The sequence below is a fragment of the Elephas maximus genome, chromosome 3, assembly GCF_024166365.1.
Source record: "Elephas maximus indicus isolate mEleMax1 chromosome 3, mEleMax1 primary haplotype, whole genome shotgun sequence".
Lineage (NCBI taxonomy): Eukaryota > Metazoa > Chordata > Mammalia > Proboscidea > Elephantidae > Elephas > Elephas maximus.
Window position 1 is genome coordinate 16,568,697 of NC_064821.1, and position 19,624 is coordinate 16,588,320.

Sequence of the window (19,624 nt, forward strand, 5' to 3'; positions counted from 1 at the left end):
ATACATTTTTAATGAAATTAAAAACATAAACAAAATGAACAATGTCACGTATATAAAATTATTTATGAGACGTTTTACATTTCTTTCCTTTTGTACTAAATCTTCCAGAATCCAGAAGCAGCAGAGCTCAATGTGGACGCAAAAATTTAATTGGACATCTTGATGGCTCTTTACATTTCATAAAATTTCCTGTTGAAAAAATACAGTTACAAACCCAGGTTATGCCAAACTTAAGTTTCCAAAAATTGAGTCGTTTATTGTTAAACTGAAATTAAAATTACATAAAATTAAGAATCCAGTTTCTTAGTTTGCACTATCCACAGTTCACGTTCTCAATAGCCACACTACGTTGTTAGTTACTGTGTTGGATGGTGCAGGTCTAGAGGATTGAAATTTCACATATGCTGGTGTGTGCATCACATAACACAGGTTATCCCACTATTAGTGATGCTAGGTGTTTGTTTTTAGGTGTTTGGTCAAGGTGGTGGCTGCCAATCTCTCTTTGTACAGTCATCTGTGGATCTCTTTTTAGTCATCTATGGATGATACTTTCTCAGCGGGGGAATAATCTGTCTTCCAACAGCCTTTCACACAATTAACATCACTTGTTGATCTTGGCCTAAATCATTTTACATTGGAGAAGTTACAAAATGGTGGCTTTTTCTCTAATTTCTTCTCCATTCTTTAATTGGTAGCCCTCTAAAAACAAGAACATTGCTTCCCCATGCCTTCTGTGCTTTCTTTTTTTTTTTTTTAAATCTTTGGAGTATCACAGTGTATTCTTGGATTTTTTTTTTCATTCACCACCATACAAAAAACTGATAGGTGGTGGAGCCCTGGTGGTGCAGTTGTTAAGAGCTCAGCTGCTAACCAAAAGGTCAGCAGTTTGAATCCACCAGCCGCTCCTTGGAAACCCTAAGGGACAGTTCTACTATGTACTGTAGGGTCACTGTGAGTTGGAATCAACTTGAAGGCAACAGATTTGGTTTTTGGTATAATTAATTGTTATCATTTGTTTTGATGTTTAAATTCTCCCAAATTTGGCCATTTTAAGTTGCTTACTGGGTCTTCCCATATCACCTGGATCCAGACCTGAAAGTAACCATTTATCCAGAAATCCCTGGTTCTATCAATGAACATTGAGTAAGAGCACCCCAGATTAATTTAGGGCTCCCAACATGAGATGGTCGCCATACTAAAGTCTGAGTCTAAAATTCCATTTTGGATCAAAAGTAAATTCTGTTTTAAGAATGCAGCTTCTCATTTCTGCAACGCTTCACCGTACCCTAAGAAAATTACTTAGTAGACAGTTTTAAGAATGAGATTTTGTTTGCTTAAAGGCTTAGCTTGCTTAACAATACACCTTGTTCAGGACACTGGGACCAAAACAACGCTCAGAACAGATGCTTACTCAAGATGAACTTTAGAATTACAGGTGTCCTCCCTGTGGTCACGGAGGATCTGACAATTGCTTCAAGACCAGATGTACCCAATTTAATGATTATTTCATAACTTTAAAAAGCAATTTTAGAAACATATGTAATCTGCTGCCAGTCAGATGTACCCTAACCAATTTTGTAACTCTTACCTAAATGTCAACTAATCATTAAATTTTCATTGAAGTTACTCGTATTATAAAATCTCTCTGAACTGTCTCCTCCTTCGATCACTTCAGAATCCTCTGGACCTTGTGATTACCAATTTGCAAATTGCTTTGTCTTTCAATAAAAGCTCTTTACGTTTAATTTCAACTGGACTCTGCCATTTTTGTTGCATAACATTTCTTGGTGTCAGAAGCGAGATCTGAAGGAGAGCTGCTGAAGTGACCCTGGAAGGCTCAATAACTTGGGCGCCAGTAGCAGTAGGAGCCTCTTGGCTCTTCACTTCCCTGGATCTCCTTGGGAGCCTCCTCAGGTAAGCCCCCTCTTGGACCCAAACTCCACTCTCTGTGTATAGAGTTCTCCAAGCTTTGTTGAGGATTACTTTCTCTTTCATTTTGTCTGGATTTGTTTTATCTTTAATTTATCCTAGGATTGGTGCTCAATTTTGTCTAGACAGAGGTTAATTTACCCCTCAAAGCCTCAACAGCTACCAAGGTAATTCTGCTTTCAGAGAGCTCTGAGTCACTCTAAGCCACATCAGGGCACAGCTTCCTACAAGGAAGACCAGTTAATACAACAGTTATTCAAATTTATACACAACCACTAATGCTAAAGGTGAAGAAATTGAAGATTTTTGCCAACTTCTGCAATCTGAAATTGATCATTCAGCCAGGATGTATCGATAATTACTGGTGATTGGAATGTGAAAGTTGGAAACAAAAAAGGATCGGTAGTTGGAAAATATGGCCTCGGTGACAGAAATGATGCTTGAGATCACATGATAGAATTTTGCAAGACCAGCTAATGAAGACTAGAGGAACCCCCAAATGTATTGCCTTGAGATAATCTTTAAACTTTGAACTGAAGCAATCTCCTGAGGTCATCTTTAAACCAAGTAACAGTTTTGCTCAATTTGTAAAGAATGTTTGACTTAAAAATTGCACTCTTTTATCTGGAAATGTCCTAATTTCACCATTATATTTGAGAGACAGTTTTGCTGGATATATAATTCTTGGCTGGCAGTTTTTTTCCTTCAAGCCTTTATATATGTCATCCCATTGTCTTCTTGCCTGCATGGTTTCTGCTGAGTAGTCAAAGCTTAGGCCTCTTGAATCTCCTTTGTATATGACTTTTAGTGTATTCCTAGCCACACTTAATATTGTTCTTTGTCTTTGGTTTTGGCAAGTTTGATTATGTCTTTGTGCCTTTCTTTTGGGATCTACCCTGTGTAGAGTTCGATGAGCTTCTTGGATAGATATCTTCTCATCTTCCATGGTATCAAAGAAGTTTTCTGCCAACAAATCCTCAACAATTCTATTTTCTGTTATCCACCCCCCGCCCCCCCCCCGCCCCGTTCCAGTACCCCAGGTCACTTGTAGGTTATTCCTCTTGATAAGAGTCCGACATAATTTTTAGGATTTTTTTTTCCTTTTTTAAAATTCTTTTATCTGATTTTTCCTCAGTTAAGGCCATGTCAAGTGCCTCATCTTCAATCTCAGTAATGCTGACTTCCATTGCCTCAGTTCTGCTATGGTATTCTGTTGTCTAATTCTGAAATTTTATTGTTAATCTTTTGGATTTGTTTGCTGTCTGGGGATTCTTGCAGCCTGTTAAGTTTGTCATTATGCTCTTGTGTAGCCTTCTTAAGTTCCTCTGTTGCTTTGTGTGTCCCTTTGTATGGTCTGTGTTTTGCCTATCTCCTTCCCAATCTCTTGAAGAGCTCTGCATATTAATCTTGTTCAATTCCACTTCTGGTAATTCCAATCAGTTTTCTTCCTCTGAGAGGTTTCTTGGTTCTTTGTTTTGGTCGCTTGCTGAAGCCATCATGGTGTGCCTCCTTATGTGATTTGATATTGACTGTTGTTGCCGAGCCATCAGTAAGTTATTATATTTATTTATTTTATGTTTGCTTACTGTGTCCTAGTTTCTTGTTTTGATATGACCAAATAGTCTGGTCTTGTGAGCTACTTTGATTATTGGCATCTTTGAAGCTGTCACATCCTGTCACCAGGTGGTTTGAGCTGTTACTAGGTATGTGAGCCCAAGAGTCCATTAACTTTTCTTGTGTGGATTCAGCTGTGGTATCCAGGTAGTCAGTCACTGAGTGTGTGGTGCAGGCTGTCACTTACAGTCCTAGATGGGCAGGGGTGATTGGAGAAGGCAGGTTTCTGGCTGCAGTAGGGAGTTATGTGCTGAGCAAAGCAGGGGGCTGATGGCTGCCTGAGTACCTGAGTGGAAGGCATGTCCTTGTTCCCTAGAGCGTGTAGGTGGGTGGGTTTTGCAGCCACACTTTGGGCACTCAATGCTGTTGGCTGTAAGGACCGGGAGATAACCACTTATTCTTGGACCCCTGTCATGGGTGGTTAGGTGGAGTGAGTGGAGCCACCAGTCCTCAAGACCCTGATGTGGGTGAGGACCCTGCTTAATGGGCACAGCGGTATCAAATATCACGAATCTGCCACTTCCCCTTACAGCTGCTGCAGCTGAAAATAGGCTTCAGGTATATACCCTGTCGTACTGTGCTAATGAGGGCCTACCCTGTTGAAATGGGCCCACACAGGTATATGCAGGGGTGAAAGGCATTCAAAATCTGTGGATACCCTGTTCCTGTGCTTAGGCAAAGGGGCTGTGCCTGCATGTGTTCCCAGCTTAAGGGAGCTGGCACATTATTTTCTCCTGTTAATTTGTTCCCTTCTCCAAAGCCAGGAGAACGTCTTGGGGCATGTGATGGGTCCTACTTCTGGCCTAGGGGGTGCAGCAATCACTGAAGCCAGACCAGGACCTGGAGCAGAGTAGGGAGGGGGCAGGTAAATGAGAGAGAGGTACTTCCCGAAGGGCTGAAGGTTTTTTTGATCCGTATGGTAGGGTAGATGCCTGTACTTATATTTCGCCAATTCAGAGCTGCTTCTCCATGGTTCCAGAGGCTTGAGGAGACTCTCCACTGCTTGGTTTCTCCCAGTGGAAAACACATCCTGAGTGCTGCTGCTTGCCTCAGCCCACGCATGCTGGCTGGTCCAGCTGGCAGGGTGCCAGCCAGGTCAGGTCCGGCAAATCCTTGTTGTCTCTGCCTCCCTCGATGCTCAGTCTGACTCCTCAACTTTGTCTTTGATGTTCAGGGCTCCTAGATTGTCAAATGTAATTGACTCACTTGTACTTGTTTTTTCGGGTCTTTGTTGTAAGAGGGACCACAGGAAGCGTCAGACTACTCCACCATCTTGGCCCTGCCTCCACACTGCACTCTTTTAAACAGTTATCTATATGAGATCAGATTGAAAACAGTAACTCGGAGCACAGATGAGCTGTTCAGAGGGCAATAACCCAATGTTACTGGTGGTGAAACAGTTTGGGTAGTGATAGAATGGTGATACAACATGCAGAAAGTAACTAATATCACTGAATTATACATGTAGAAAATGTTGAAACGGAGTGCTGTGTACATTTTCACCAAAAATAAAATATTCTAAAAAAAGAGGGAACGTGGGAAAGATAAGATTGGTAGTTTCTAATAAAGGTATACATAAACTTTCCGTATGGCACAGCAATCCCACTCATAAGAATATACGTGAGAAAACTGAAACATTATGTTCAGACACATACAAAAATCCATGCTTGAATGTTTTATAGCTGTTTTATTCATAAAACAGGAAAAAACTCAAATGTTCTTCCACTGTTGAATACACCAACAGGTATGTGTATACAATGGAGTACTACGAAGCAACAAAAGAAACAAACTTGATATACTTATCAATGTAGCTGAATCTCAAATTCATTACTAAATAACAGGAGCCAGAATTTAAAAGCAACATAGTGAATGACATGTATAGGGACAGTTGCCAGGAAGGTTTGATTAAAAAAGAATATTTTTAGAGGGAAGAGAACTCTTCTGTAGTCATCATGGTACTGGTTATATGACTTCATTTCTGAAACTCTTACTACTGTGCATTGCAAAAGTAATTTACTAAAAAAATTAAAGAATGAAAAATGAAGAAAACTGCAAATTAGAGCGATGCAAAGTGACTTCAGAAATCAGTCTTGCCTTTCCAAGAGAATCCCTGTTAATGTTCTAGGCTCCTCTACAAGCTGGTTTGTCTGCATATATGTGTTTAATATAACTGTTACCCTTACTATTTCATACCCTGCCTTTCTTTCAAACAACAGTAAGCTATGGCTGCCTCTCCTACTGTGGGTAAACTTTTTCTCAAGAAATTTATTTCCTGACAGTAATATTTTGTGATGTGCAGCCAGGCATTTATTGAAAACTCCCTTCCTGTTATACACCGACACTGTTTCCAGACTTCAGTATTTCCACAATCACTAGGATCAGTGGAAGGGGCCCTGGTGGCGCAGTGGATAAGCACCTGTCTGCTAACCGAAAGGTCGGCAGTTCAAACCTACCAGCCGCTCTGTGGGAGAAAGCTGTGGCCGTATGTCTCCCTGTGAGGCAGTTCTACTTTGTCCTGTAGTGTTGCTCTAAGTTGGAATCAACTCAGTGGCAATGGGCAGAATCAGCAGACATTATTGTGCCCAGGGATTTCCATGATTTTGAAAGAATTACTGGGCCAAAGGGAGGCCTAATATGAATTCTTTTTTACCTAGGACCACCATCTCACAGGCCCCTTACATAAGGTGTAATGGAGGAAGCTCCCAGTTCAGCATCGGGCAGTGGCTTTGAGTAAATGACCAGGCCCCACAGCAGGTATGCACCCCAGGTGGAGCAGTAGTTGTCAGTCCAGTCCAGCCCAGTAATTGCAGCCTCAGCTCCTGGACTGGTAGACACTCCAAGAACCACAGAATTACCAAAAGCAGGACTCTCTCAAAATACAGGTTCTGGGCCTGTGCTGGACAGAGAAGTTCCATTGCTGCTAGGTTATGCTGTGGGTTCATATGAACCCAGAAGAGGAACCCTCCTTCCAGGGAACCCCTGCTTCTCACAGTACTGCTTGCAAGGTGCATTTTTGTGAGAGGTTTGGCTTCCTCATCAGTAAACCAAGGATCGTTTAAAAGTCTTCACAATGGATTGAATTATGTCCCCCCAAAAATGTGTGTATCAGTTTGGCTGGGCCATGATTCCCAGTATTGTGTGATTTTCCTATATGCTGTAAATCCTGCCTCTGTGATGTTAATGAGGGAGGATGGGCAGCAGTTGTGTTAGTGAGGGAGGACTCAATCTACAAGATTGGATTGTGTCTTGAGGCAATCTCTTGAAATATAAGAAAGCAGAGAAATGGGGGACCTCATACCACCAAGAAAGCAGTGCTGGGAGCAGAGCGCATCCTTTGGACCTGGGGTACCTGTGCAGAGAAGCTCCTAGTCTGGCAGAAGATTGATGAGAAGGCCAACAAAGAGAGAAAGGCTTCCTCTGGAGATGACACCCTGAATTTGGACTTTTAGCCTACTTTACTGTGAGAAAATAAACTTCTCTTTGTTAAAGCCATCCACTTGTGGTATTTATTATAGCAGCACTAGATGACTAAACCAGTCATGGAGGATAAATGAGAGAAGTAATGGAAAAATGTTCAGTACAGCACTACACATACAATATGGGATTTGATCAACACAGAACAAAAGACATTGCTTTCCATTACAAAGGCAGCTAAAAGGAAATACCCAAAACAAGACTGGTGGGATACTGAGTGATTTTTTGCTTTTCCATATAATTTCCCGTTAAAATCAGATTTTCTACAATAAGAACGATTATGTGAAAAAGTATACAAACTTTCAAAATATAGTTGATTAAAAAAACACTTCAGGATACAAATGTGTAATAAGGACAATATGTATATAAAAGAACCAAAATAATATGCTTATCTAAAGTTGGAAACCCTGGTGACGTAGTGGTTAAATGCTACAGCTGCTAACCAAAGGGTCAGCAGTTCAAATCCACCAGGCGCTCCTTGGAAACTATGGGGCAGTTCTCCTCTGTCCTGTAGGGTCAGTATGAGTTGGAATCGACTCGACGGCACTGGGTTTGGTTGTTTTTGGTATCTAAAGTCGTGCTACAACTGAAAAGTAAGTTGGCTTACAGTCACAGAGTCTCTACATATGCAGTCTCACTGAATGAGGTCTCACTTTAGGGGTCCTAAGTGAGAAGGGACACTGAAGGAGTCCCTCACATCTTATATTTATAGGATCAATCCACAGTGTGATATTTCACATATTTTCTAAGAATTCCAAGATGTTTCTATGTTCCTTACATGCACGTGATTTTTCAGAAATAGGAATTCTTACATATTTAATATAAGTAATTAGTGGAGCCCTGGTGGCACAGTGGTTGAGCTACGGCTGCTAAACAAAAGGTCAGATCCACCAGGTGCTCCTTGGAAACCCTATGGGCAGTCCTCTCTGTCCCATAGCATTGCCTGAGTTGGAACTGACTTGATGGCAAGGTTTTTCCTATATGCATGAAACTTCACATCTTAGAAAGTACGGCAGGAAAAGCAAAAACTTTCCCTATATCACATTCCTTACACTACTATGGTTTCTCTCCCAGGTGTTTTCTTTCAGATTTTTTTTTTTTTTTTGGTAAAGATGAGGGATTACCAAAAGCCTTCCAACATTACTAACACATGTTTATTTCCGGCGTATCTTCTCACATGACTTCAAAAGGCTGAGAGAACTGAAGACTTTCCCTCATTCCTTACACACATCAGGCCTCTCTCCACTATGAGTTCTTAAATATTTACTGAGGAATGAGGAATAACTAAAGGCTTTCCCATATTCCTTACATTCCTAAGGTTTCTCTCCACTGTGAAGTCTTTTATGTTTAGTGAGGTATGAAGACTAAGGCTTTCCAACATCATAAGGCATCCCTGCACTATAAACTCTATTCTATGGTTAGTGAGGGATGAAAACCAACTAAAGGCTTTCCCACATTCCTTACTATTCATAAAGCTTCTGTAAAAATGGCACGGCATTAGAAGCCATCGTCTAGCTTCACGAGGAGGAGAAAGAATCACCATTATCATCAGCCCAAAGCCCAAAGCTGATTCCTATAAGGTGGAAATCAAACAAAACCTCCACTCTCCAAACTATCAATTCTGACACCAGCCATCCCATCCACAGCAGTCTGTACCTCTCTACTGGTTCGATAATTCATTGCAATGGCCACAATGAACTCAAAGACAATACCTACAATTAATGGAGTTTATTAGGGAAATAACAGGTTACAATTCAGGATCAGGATAAACACAGAAGTAACACCTCAGGACACAGTTCTTCGATAAGGACTGCATCTTGGCCTCTGTCACTGGACCCTGGTCAGGGCCTTGCTGCTGCTGCTACCTGCTTGGGTCTGCGACCTGCTGACAGCCTCTGCCCTGCTCAGTCAAGTGTTAGACCTCTTTAGTCAGGCTGAAAAGTACCCAGCAGCACCCTGCTCCACCAGCAGGCCTCCTGACCACAGGTGCTCAGTTCTTGTTCCTTGGAACAGTAAGCCTAGCTCCACCAACTAGTGCCGGGAGGCACCCCTCTCTACCACAAAGCTTCCTGCCCGAAAGCACTCAGCTCTTTCACTCCGTGGGCTGGTGAGCCCACTGTGGCTGCCTCACTCGGAGGGCCAGAAAGCCAATCATGCAATCCTGGGCCGGTCATGTGGTTCTGGTGCTGTATGTTCCCCTGTTGTGCTTGCCACTGCTCCTCACTGCCTCGTGCCGCTCCTCCTACAATTTTAAACTCCTCTGTCTCCTGAGTCTAGAAGGTTCCCAGTGCAAGGACCACAGGTTCACAAGATGCACTCCGTTCCTGGCCTTTCTTCTTGATGGTAGTGAGGTTCCTCTACCCTTCTATAGGATCAGCTCCTTTTTAAACCTACTGATATGGCAAAACTGACCAATCTGCTACAAGGGCTCCATTCACCTTATTTGCATAGTCCCACCCAATCATTTTGTGCGAGTTACAAAACCATGGCTAGAAGGGCCATATGACAGCAATTTAGTGTGCCACAGGTTCTGTCCACTGAGATCTTATATGACCAGTGAAGTGTGAGAACTAAGGGCTTTCCCACATTCCTTACCATCAGAAGGCCTACCTTCATGGTAAGTTCTAACATGTTTACGGAAGGATGAGAAACAACTAAAGGCTTTCTCACATTCCTTACATTCATAAGGCTTCTCACCACTGTGAGTTCTAACATGGTCATTGAGGTGTGAGGACTGAAAAAAGGCTTTCCCACATTCCTTAAATTCATAAGGCCTCTCTTTACTGTGAGTTCTTGTATGTCTAGTGAGACTTGAGAGATAACTAAAGGCCTTCCCACACTCCTTACACTCATAAGGCCTCTCTCCACTGTGAGTTCTCATATGTTTAGTGAGGGGTAAGGAACAACTACAAGGTTTCCCATAATCCTTACATTTACAAAGTTTCACATGAAGTTTTAGGTAAGGACAAGTGCAGCCTTCTCCACATTCCTTACACTGATAAGGTGTGTATCCAGTGTGAGATCTGATATGATTTTTAAATGACAAATGATCCATAAAGGCTTTTCCACACTCAAGGGATCCAATTGATTTACTCCAGCAATTCTTCTGAGGCTAGTAAAATTCCCAATCCAGCTGAAAGTTTTTCCACACTGATTATCTGCTTCAACTTTATTTACTTTACCATCATTACTTTCACAGAGGCTCTCTACTGAATATATTCTGTTAAAAATAGGAAGCATGTTGTTAGAATTAAAGTTTTACCATTTCACAATTACTATACACAATGTGTTTTTTGCCCTGAGTTGTCTCGTGTTGCATAGGTTGAATCATCTCACAGAAGGTACTACCATTATACTCACAGTGTTTCTAAATAATGGAGCTTTCTAGTAATTAGGTACAAGTGAAATATGTTTCAAATACTCAATAACTGATTCACATTTATGGAAATACTGTGTTGTGAAAATTATGTGAACACACCACTTTAGAGCTACTCTTACACACACACACACACACACAAATATCACAACAGCCTAAGACTCTCCTGAGGCACTGTTCACTGTCATGTGAATAATAACTCACCTCATGTACCTTCCCTGGTTGTTGTGTTGAAGTTCAATGGCATGGAATTCACAGATTTCTCCTAACATGGAGGACCAGGAATCTTTCTTCATGGACATTTGTCCACTGTTATCCTGTTTCAAAACAAACAATTTTAAGTGGAGTTTCACAGATGAAAACAACAAAAAAAAAACCAGTAAGCAAATTTTATGAGGAACAGACACATGAGAAAAAAGTGAGGCGTCCGACTGTTACAGGACTTTGGCAATGGTCAAGACAGTTAAGAAATTTACTAAGAAATAATTCCATGACAATTCACAGTGATCATGACATACCAAAAAACTGAACCAAACCATTGCCGTTGAGTTGATTCCAACTCATAGTGACCCTAGAGGAGAGAGTAGAAGTGCCCCATAGAGTTTCCAAGGTGCGCCTGGTGGATTCAAACTGCCAACCTTTTGGTTGGCAGCTGTAGCTCTTAACTACTACACCACCAGGGTTCCCAGTGGTGAGATAAGTAGAGTGTAATTAGGAATGCAAAATTAAAAAGTATCACAAACAATGCAAGTGCATAAAGATAGTATTAAAACAGGAAATGGAGGAGGTCTGCTCCCACAAACAAACAAGGCATGAGATGGTTGATGAAAACTCAAAAAAGTCAGCTCAGGTTCATGTGTAAGTCCACTTCCTCAAAGCAAAAGAGATTTTTTCAAATTGATTTCTTTTAATGTAATTTCATCCCAGCAGGATTGGTCCTTCAAAGGATTCTTGCCTTCCTGGTGCTCCCTGATAGTACAGTTCTGGATAAGTCCTATCTCCATTCTTCTAAGATCTTCCCTTTGCTTCTCAGGGAGGAAAATTAGTGTGGTTGACATGGTTCTCACAGGGAAAGACAGATCATGAGGGAAGACAGACAAGTACACTTCTCTGATGTTGAACCAACACTCTGGTCTCCACTGTCTCTATAGACACACAGGTGTGAATGTATTTTTTCACAAAATTATCACATTAAATTTGTAATAAATATGGTAAAACACTAAGAAGGTCCCAAACCACAAATTTCTCTTTGGCACAAAGTAAACCCTGAAGCCAATGCTCACACTTAAAACACTTAAAGAGGCCTCAAGGCTTTTAACAACAACAGTCAGTTTAATACACAGATTTTTACTATCATAAGGAAGCTACTAAGTCCCATACTCATTAAAAACCAAGCCCATTGCCGTCAAGTCAATTTTGACGCATAACAACTGTACAGGACAGAGTAGAACTGCCCCATAGAGTTTCCAAGGAGCGCCTGGTGGATCTGAACTGCCAGCCTTTTGATTAGCAGCCATAGCACTTAACCACTATGCCAACAGGGGTTCCCTAAGCCCCATGAGGGCAGTGAAAATGCCTGTCATGCTTACCAATGTATTCCAGTTCCTCAATCCAAATCCTAGAAGGTCGATGAGTACAATATATTTATTCACGAAATAAATAAACAAGAAAAATGAAGCCATCCTTACCTAAGTCCAGGTTCCTAAAGGTTTCCATCATCACATCTGTGTAGAGTTTCCTCTGAGAAAAATCCAGCAAAGCCCACTCTTTCTGGGTAAATTCCACAGCTACATCCTCAAAGACCACTGAGTCCTAAAACATCACACACATTCAGGATCAGCAAGGTACCGTTTTTCCCAATGTGTGCAAAAGTATGAATGAGGCTGAAAGTCTTGGGGAACTGAAAATTCATAGGGAGGTCACACAAGGTTCTATGTTCTACTTAGACTTTGGCCATCGGCACTGTCCCTTCACAAATTAAGTTATGACATAGGGCTGGACAGTTGATTTAGCCCTGAGGTAGGACACTGAAGGTGTACTTTTGGCCTTGCCAGCTGAAGGCAAACTGCTTTTGGTGGTCCTTTGAAAGAGGTATGGAAAAAAAGACATTGGCCAGATCAGTGGGTGCATACTAGGTACCAAAGATGTATTAACTTGCTCAAGCAATGAAACCACATCTGGAACAGCAGCTGCAATTGCACTCACCATCTGGTTAAGTTTTTGACAAGCCACTATCATTCTCCAAGATCCATCTGTATTTTGCACAGGCCAAATAGGCAAATTGAATGCGGATGTGGTTAGAATCACCACCCCTGCATCCTTTAAGTCTGTGATGGTGGCATAATCTCTGCAATCCTTCCAGGAATACAGTACTGCTTTTGGTTTGCTAATTTCCTAGGTAGGGGCAGTTCTAATGGCTTCCACTTGGCGTTTCCTACCATAATAGCCTTAATTACATTTGTCAGGGATCCAATGTGGGGGTTCTCCCAGTTGCTGAGTATATCTATTCCAATTATGCATTCTGGAACTAGGGAATTCACAACAGGATGGGTTTCGGGGGCCCACTGGACCTACTGTGAGACGTACATGAGCTAAGACTCCATTAACAACCTGACCTGCATATGCTGCCACTCTGACTTGTGGGCTACAGTGACATTTTGGGTCTCCTGGAATTAGTGTCAGTTCAGAGCCAGTATCTAGTAATCCCCAAAAAGTCTGATGAACAGTCACTCTAGTAAAACACTGTGGATCCTTTTGGGAAAGGCTGGAAGAAAGATTAACAGTACAAATTTTTGGCAGTGTGATGGGGTCCTTTCTCAAGGCGACCTGGCCTTCCCTTAATTCAAGGGATTTTGAGTCTGAAAACTCACTAAAGTCTGGGAACTGACTGAGGAGCCATGACACTATTCTGGTGATTCAAGTTAGAATGCTGTTCACCTGCTCTAGAATTCATCCACTTGTACAAATCAAGTAAATATTTAGTAGATAACCTATTTCAATCCTACGCACACCATGACTAAGTAGCCAATACCATAAGTCCATACAAGTCAGACGACTCTGATTACTGCTTTCACTCTGTTGTCCATTACAGTAACCACACACACCTTGTCTTTGTCATTTGAGTGCTGCCACTTGGCCTCTACCACCATGGGATCCAATCAGCCCCATTGTAGTTAGGCATCTTAATCCAGATAAGGCAGTTCCCACTGTCAAATCTGAGTTACACAGAATAGCAATCACAGCAGTCTTCAAGGATGCTGGGGGCTCCCTTCACAAATTTATTCCTCATTGTTGTGGTAAAAGAATGTGAGAGAATAAATTTATCTTATAGCAGCACTAGAAAACAATTTGGTACTGAGAGTGGGGTGCTGCCCTAACAAATATCTAAAATGTGGAAGCAGTTTTGAAACTGAATGGGTAGAGGCTGGAAAAGTTTTCAGGTGTCTAATAGCAAAATCCAAAATCCAAGATTGCCTTGAAGAGACTGTTCATGGAATTATGGACATCAAAGACAATGCTGGCAAAGGATTACAAAGAGCTGAGGAGAGCTATAACAACGGAGATAGTGCATAGGGCGAGAAGCAGGGGCAGAGAAATGGCAGCAGCAGAACCAGGAGACTGGCGCAAGATTGTGGGGGCGCCAACCCAGGAAGCGAGAGAGCTGAGGGCCTTTGGACAGGAGGCTTCCTTGCAGATTAGGGTGCCTTGGAACACTTATCAGTGGAGGAAGGCTTGCTGACTCTGGGAGCAAGAGAGCTGAGTGCCTTCAGACCGATGTTTACTGGTGGAGTGGCTGCCTTCAGGCATTATCAGTAGAGCTAAAGAGCTTTGGAACACTTGCCTGAACAGGGTAGACACCGGGCCAAGCCAAAAAGGCTCAAGAGGCCAAGGAGTCAGGCAGCAGAAGCTGAAAAGACAAGGAACACAAGGGTCTCATCTCTAAAATCTACAAAATACTTCAACATCTCAATAACAAAAAGACAATCCAATTAAAAAAATGGACAAAGGATATGAGCAGACACTTCAAAGAAGGCATTCAGGTGGCCAATAAACACATGAGGAAATGCTCAAGGTCATTAGCCGTTAGAGAAATGCAAATCAAAACTACAATGAGATACCATCTCACCCTGACAATACTGGCACTAATTCAAAAAACACAAAATAACAAATGTTGGGGAGGTGGCAAAGAGGCTGGAACTCTTACGCATTGCTGGCGGGAATGTAAAACGGTAATACCACTTTGGAAAATGATATGATGCTTCCTTAAAAAGCTAGGAATAGAAATACCATATGACCCAGCAATCCCACTCCTAGGAATATACCTGAGAGAAATGAGTGTCGTCACACCAATAGACATATGCCTTCCCATGTTCACTGCAGCACTATTCACAATAGCAAAAAGATGGAAACAACCTAAATGCCCATCAAGACATGAATGGATAAATAAATTATGGTACATATACACAAGGGAATACTATGCAACAATAAAGAACCATGATGAATCCGTGAAATGTTTCACAACATGGATGAATTTGGAGGGCACTATGTTGAGTGAAATAAAGTCAGTCACAAAAGGACAAATATTGTATGAGACCACTATTATAAGAACTCAAGGTTTAAACAGAAAAAAAAAAAATTCTGATGGTTACAAAGGTGGGGAGGGACGGGAAGGGAAAATCACAAACTAGGCAGTAGAGAAGTGTCAACTTTGGCGAAGGGAAAGACAACACACAATACAGGGGAAGTAAGCACAAGTGGACAAAGGCAAAAGCATAGAAGTTTCCTAGACACATCCAAACACTTTGAGGGACTGAGCAGCTGAGGCTGGGGACCACACATCCCACTTTGGTGTGTAGTGTCCAAGGTCTTAAAAGCTTGCAAGCAGCCATCTAAGATACATCTATTGGTCCCACACCATCTAGAGAAAAGGAGAATGAAGAAAACCAAAGACACAAGGAAAATAGTTGGCCCAAGAGACTAAAGGACCACATGAACGAGAGACTCCACCAACCTGAACCTAGAAGAAATAAATTGTGCCTGGCTACTGCCACCGAATGCTATGACAGGGATCATGACAGAGAGCTCCAGGTAGAATAAGAGCAAAATGTAGAACAGAATTCAAATTCACAAAAAAAAAAGACCAGACTTGCTGGTCTTACAAAGACTGGAGGAATCCCTAAGACTATGGCCTCCAGACACCGCTAACTCAGAACTGAAACCACTCCTGAAGCCCCTTTTCAAACAAAGATTAGACAGTTTTTATAAAACAAAAAGTAACACAAGTGAGGCAAGACAAGGCAGAAAGGGACAGGAACTGGATGAACGGGCCCAGCAAACCTGGGGTGGAAAGGGGAAGTGTGCTGTCACATTGTGGGGATTGGAACCAATGTCATAGGACACTATGCGTATAAATTTTGAATGAGAAATTAACTTGAGCTGTAAACTTTCACCTAAAGCATAATAAATTGTTTTAAAAAAGTAAAAAAAACAAGCCAATAATGTTCAACTCTGTAAGAACTTCAGAACCATTCAAAGGTTTACAGCAATGATACAAACACAAAGTCAGGGAAAAGGTAACTTTAAAATGATAGGAAAGCTTTGTCAGATTTTCTACTTGCCCATGCCTCAACTGCTCCCTGGTTAGGGGGCAGTCTTTTAGGGGTGGCAGCCCATAGTCTCACAGTGGGCTAGAGAAAAAGAGCTAAAGGAAAACATAGTCAACGAACTAAGGAAAACAATGTTTTAATAAAATGAGTGGAGTCCTTAAGTGGCACAAAAGGTTAAGCACTCAATTAGTAGGTGAAAAGTTGGCTGTTTGAGCCCACCCAGAGGCACCTCAGAGACAGTCCTGGCAATCTGCTTTCAAAAGGTCACTACCTCGAAAACCCTATGGAGTAGTTCCACCACATACATGGGGTCAGCGACTAACAATAACAAGAAAGTGAGAACATCAATAAAGAGGTATGAATTATAAAAAGGAAGCAAACAAATTTCGGAAGTAGAAAGTACAATAACCAAAATGAAAAATTCACTAGAGGATTTGCTGACCTTCAAAGCTTTCAGTTTATTCAGGAAACGTCTTTGCTTTTGGTTTAGTCCAGTTGTGCTGACCTCCCCTGTATTGAGTTGTCCTTCCCTTCACCTAGTTAAAAAAAAAACACCTAGTTATTATCTACTAATTAGTAAGTGCCCCTCTCCCATCCTCTCTCCCACCTCCTCTCGTAACCGCAAAGGAATATGTTCTTCTCAGTTTAAACTATTTCTCAAGGTCTTATACTAGTGGTCTTATACAATATTTGTCCTTTTGCAACTGACGAATTTCACTCAGCATAATGCCTTCCAGATTCCTCCATGTTATAAAATGTTTCACAGATTCAACACTGTTCTTTATCGATGAGTAGTATTCCATTGCGTGAATATACCATGATTTATTTATCCAGTCATCCACTGATGGGCACCTTGGTTGATTCCATCTTTTTGCTATTGTAACAGTGCTGCAATAAACATGGGTGTGCATATATCTGTTCATGTAAGGGCTTTTATTTCTCTAAGATATATTCCAAGTAGTGGTATTGCAGGGTTGTATGGTAGTTCTATTTCTAGCTTTTTAAGAAAACACCAATTCGATTTCCAAAGTGGTTGTGCCATTTTACATTCCCACCAGCAGTGTATAATCTCTCCACGGTCTCTCTAACATTTATTACTTTGTGTTTTTTGGATTAATGCCAGCCTTGTTGGAGTGAGATGGAATCTCATTGTAGTTTTAATTTGCATCTCTCTAATGGCTAATGGTCGAGAGCATTTCCTCAAGTATCTGTTAGCCGCCTGAATGTCTTCTTTAGTGAAAAAAAAGAAGTGCCTGTTAATATCCTTTCCCCAATTTTTAATTGGGTTGTTTGTCTTTTTGTAGTTGAATTTTAGCAGAATCTTGTAGATTTTTAGAGATCAGGCGCTGGTCGGAGATGTCGTAGCTGAATTTTTTTTCCCAGTCTGTAGGTGGTCTTTTTACTCTTTCGGTGAAGTCTTTAGATGAGCATAGGTGTTTGATTTTTAGGAGCTCCCAGTTACCTGGTTTCTCTTTGGCATTTTTAGTAATGTTTTGTATTCTGTTTATGCTTTGTATTAGGGCTCCTAACGTTGTCCCTATTTTTTCTTCCATGATCTTTATTGTTTTAGACTTTATGTTTAGGTCTTTGATCCACTTGGAGTTAGTTTTTGTGCATGGTGTGAGGTATGGGTCCTGTTTCATTTTTTTGCAGATGGCTATCCAGTTATGCCAGCACCGTTTGTTAAAAAGACTATCTTTTCCCCAATTAACTGACACTGGGTCTTTGTCAAATATCAGCTGCTCATATGTGGATGGATTTTTATGTTTTCTTTTTTTTTTTTTTATCTTAACCATCCTTGTGAGAGTGAAGAGATATCTCTTTGTGATTTTGATTTGCACTTCTTTAATGACTAATGATGTTGAGCAACTTTTCACGTGCTTGGTGATCATCTGAGTATCCTCACTGGTGAAATGTCTGTTCCAATCCTTTGCCTATTTTTTTATTAGATTATCTTTTTTTTGTTAACTTGTAGAAGCTTTATATATATTTTGGATATTAGGCCCATATCAAGTATATGGTTCATGAAAAGTGGACATTTGTTCTAGACCAGTCCTGTCTAATACAAATGTAATGTAAGCCACAGATGTAATTTTAAAAAATTTAGTAGCCAGATTACAAATTCAAAATGTAAGTGTGGAATTATTTTTAATATCTTATTAAACAGAATATATCCAATTATTATCAATTGTTTTTGGGTGCCGTCAACTTGATTCCGACTCATAGCAACCCTATGTACGACAGAACAAAACACTGTCAGTTCCTGCATCATCCTCACAATCCTTGTTATGCTTGAGCCCATTTTTGTAGCCACTGCATCAATCCATCTTCTTGAGGGTCTTCTTCTTTTTCATTGACTATCTACTAGACCAAGCATGATGTCCTCCAGAGACTGGCCCCTGCTGATAACATGTCCAAAGTATATGAGCCAGTCTTGCCACCCATGCTTCTATCCTGTGCTTTTTAAGCCTTTAAAGAGATATTTTGCAGCACATTCACCCAGTGCAATGCATCGTTCGATTTCTTGACTGCTGCCTCCACGAACATTGCTTGTGGATGGTTGCAAGTAAAATGAAATCATTGACAAGTTCAATCTTTTCTCCATTTATTGGGATGTTGCTTAGTGGTTCAATTGTGAAGATTTTTGTTTTCTTTAATTTGAGGTGTGATTCAGACTGAAGGCTGTGATCTTTGATCTTCATAAATAAGAGTGTCAAGTCCTCTTGACTTTTAGCAAGCAAGGTTGTACCAACCACATATCGCAAGTTAATTAGTCTTCCTCCAATCCTGATGCCCCATTCTTCTTCATATAGTCCAGCTTCTTGGATTATTTGCTCAACATACAGATTGAGTAATTACAGTGAACAGGTAAAACCCTGATACACACCTTTCTTGACTTTAAATCACACAGTATCCCTTGTTCTGCTGGAACGACTGCCTGTTGGCTTAAGTACAGGTTCCTCATGAGCACAATTAAGTGTTCTGGAATTTCCATTCTTTGCCATATTATCTATAATTTGTAATGATCCACACAATCTAATGCCTTTTCATAGTCAGTAGAATACAGGGAAACCTCTTTCTGATATTCCCTGCTTTCAGCCAGGATCCATCTGACATCAGCAATTATATTCCTTGTTAAACATTCCTCTCTGAATCTGGTTTGAATTTCTGACAGTTCCCTGTGGACGTACTGTTGTAATCACTTTTGACTGATCTTCAGCGAAATTTTACTTGTGTGTGATATTAATGATATTGTTTGCTAATTTCTGCATTCTGTTGGGTCACCTTTCTTTGAAATGGGTACAAATGTGGATCTCTTCCAGTTAGATGGCCAGGTAGCTGTCTTCCAAATTTCTTGGCATGGGTGAGTGTGCACTTCAGAGCTGCATCTGTTTGTTGAAACATTTCAGTTAGTACTCTGTTAAATCCTGGAGCCTTGTTTTATGCGAAAGCCTTCGGTGCAGCTTGGACTTCTTCCTTCAGTACCATCAGTTCTTGATCATATGTTACCTCCTGAAATGGTTGAATGTCAACCAATTCTTTTTGGTACAGTAACCCTGTGTATTCTTTCCATCTTCTTTTGATGTTTCCTGTGTCATTCAGTATTTCGCTCTTAGTTAGAATC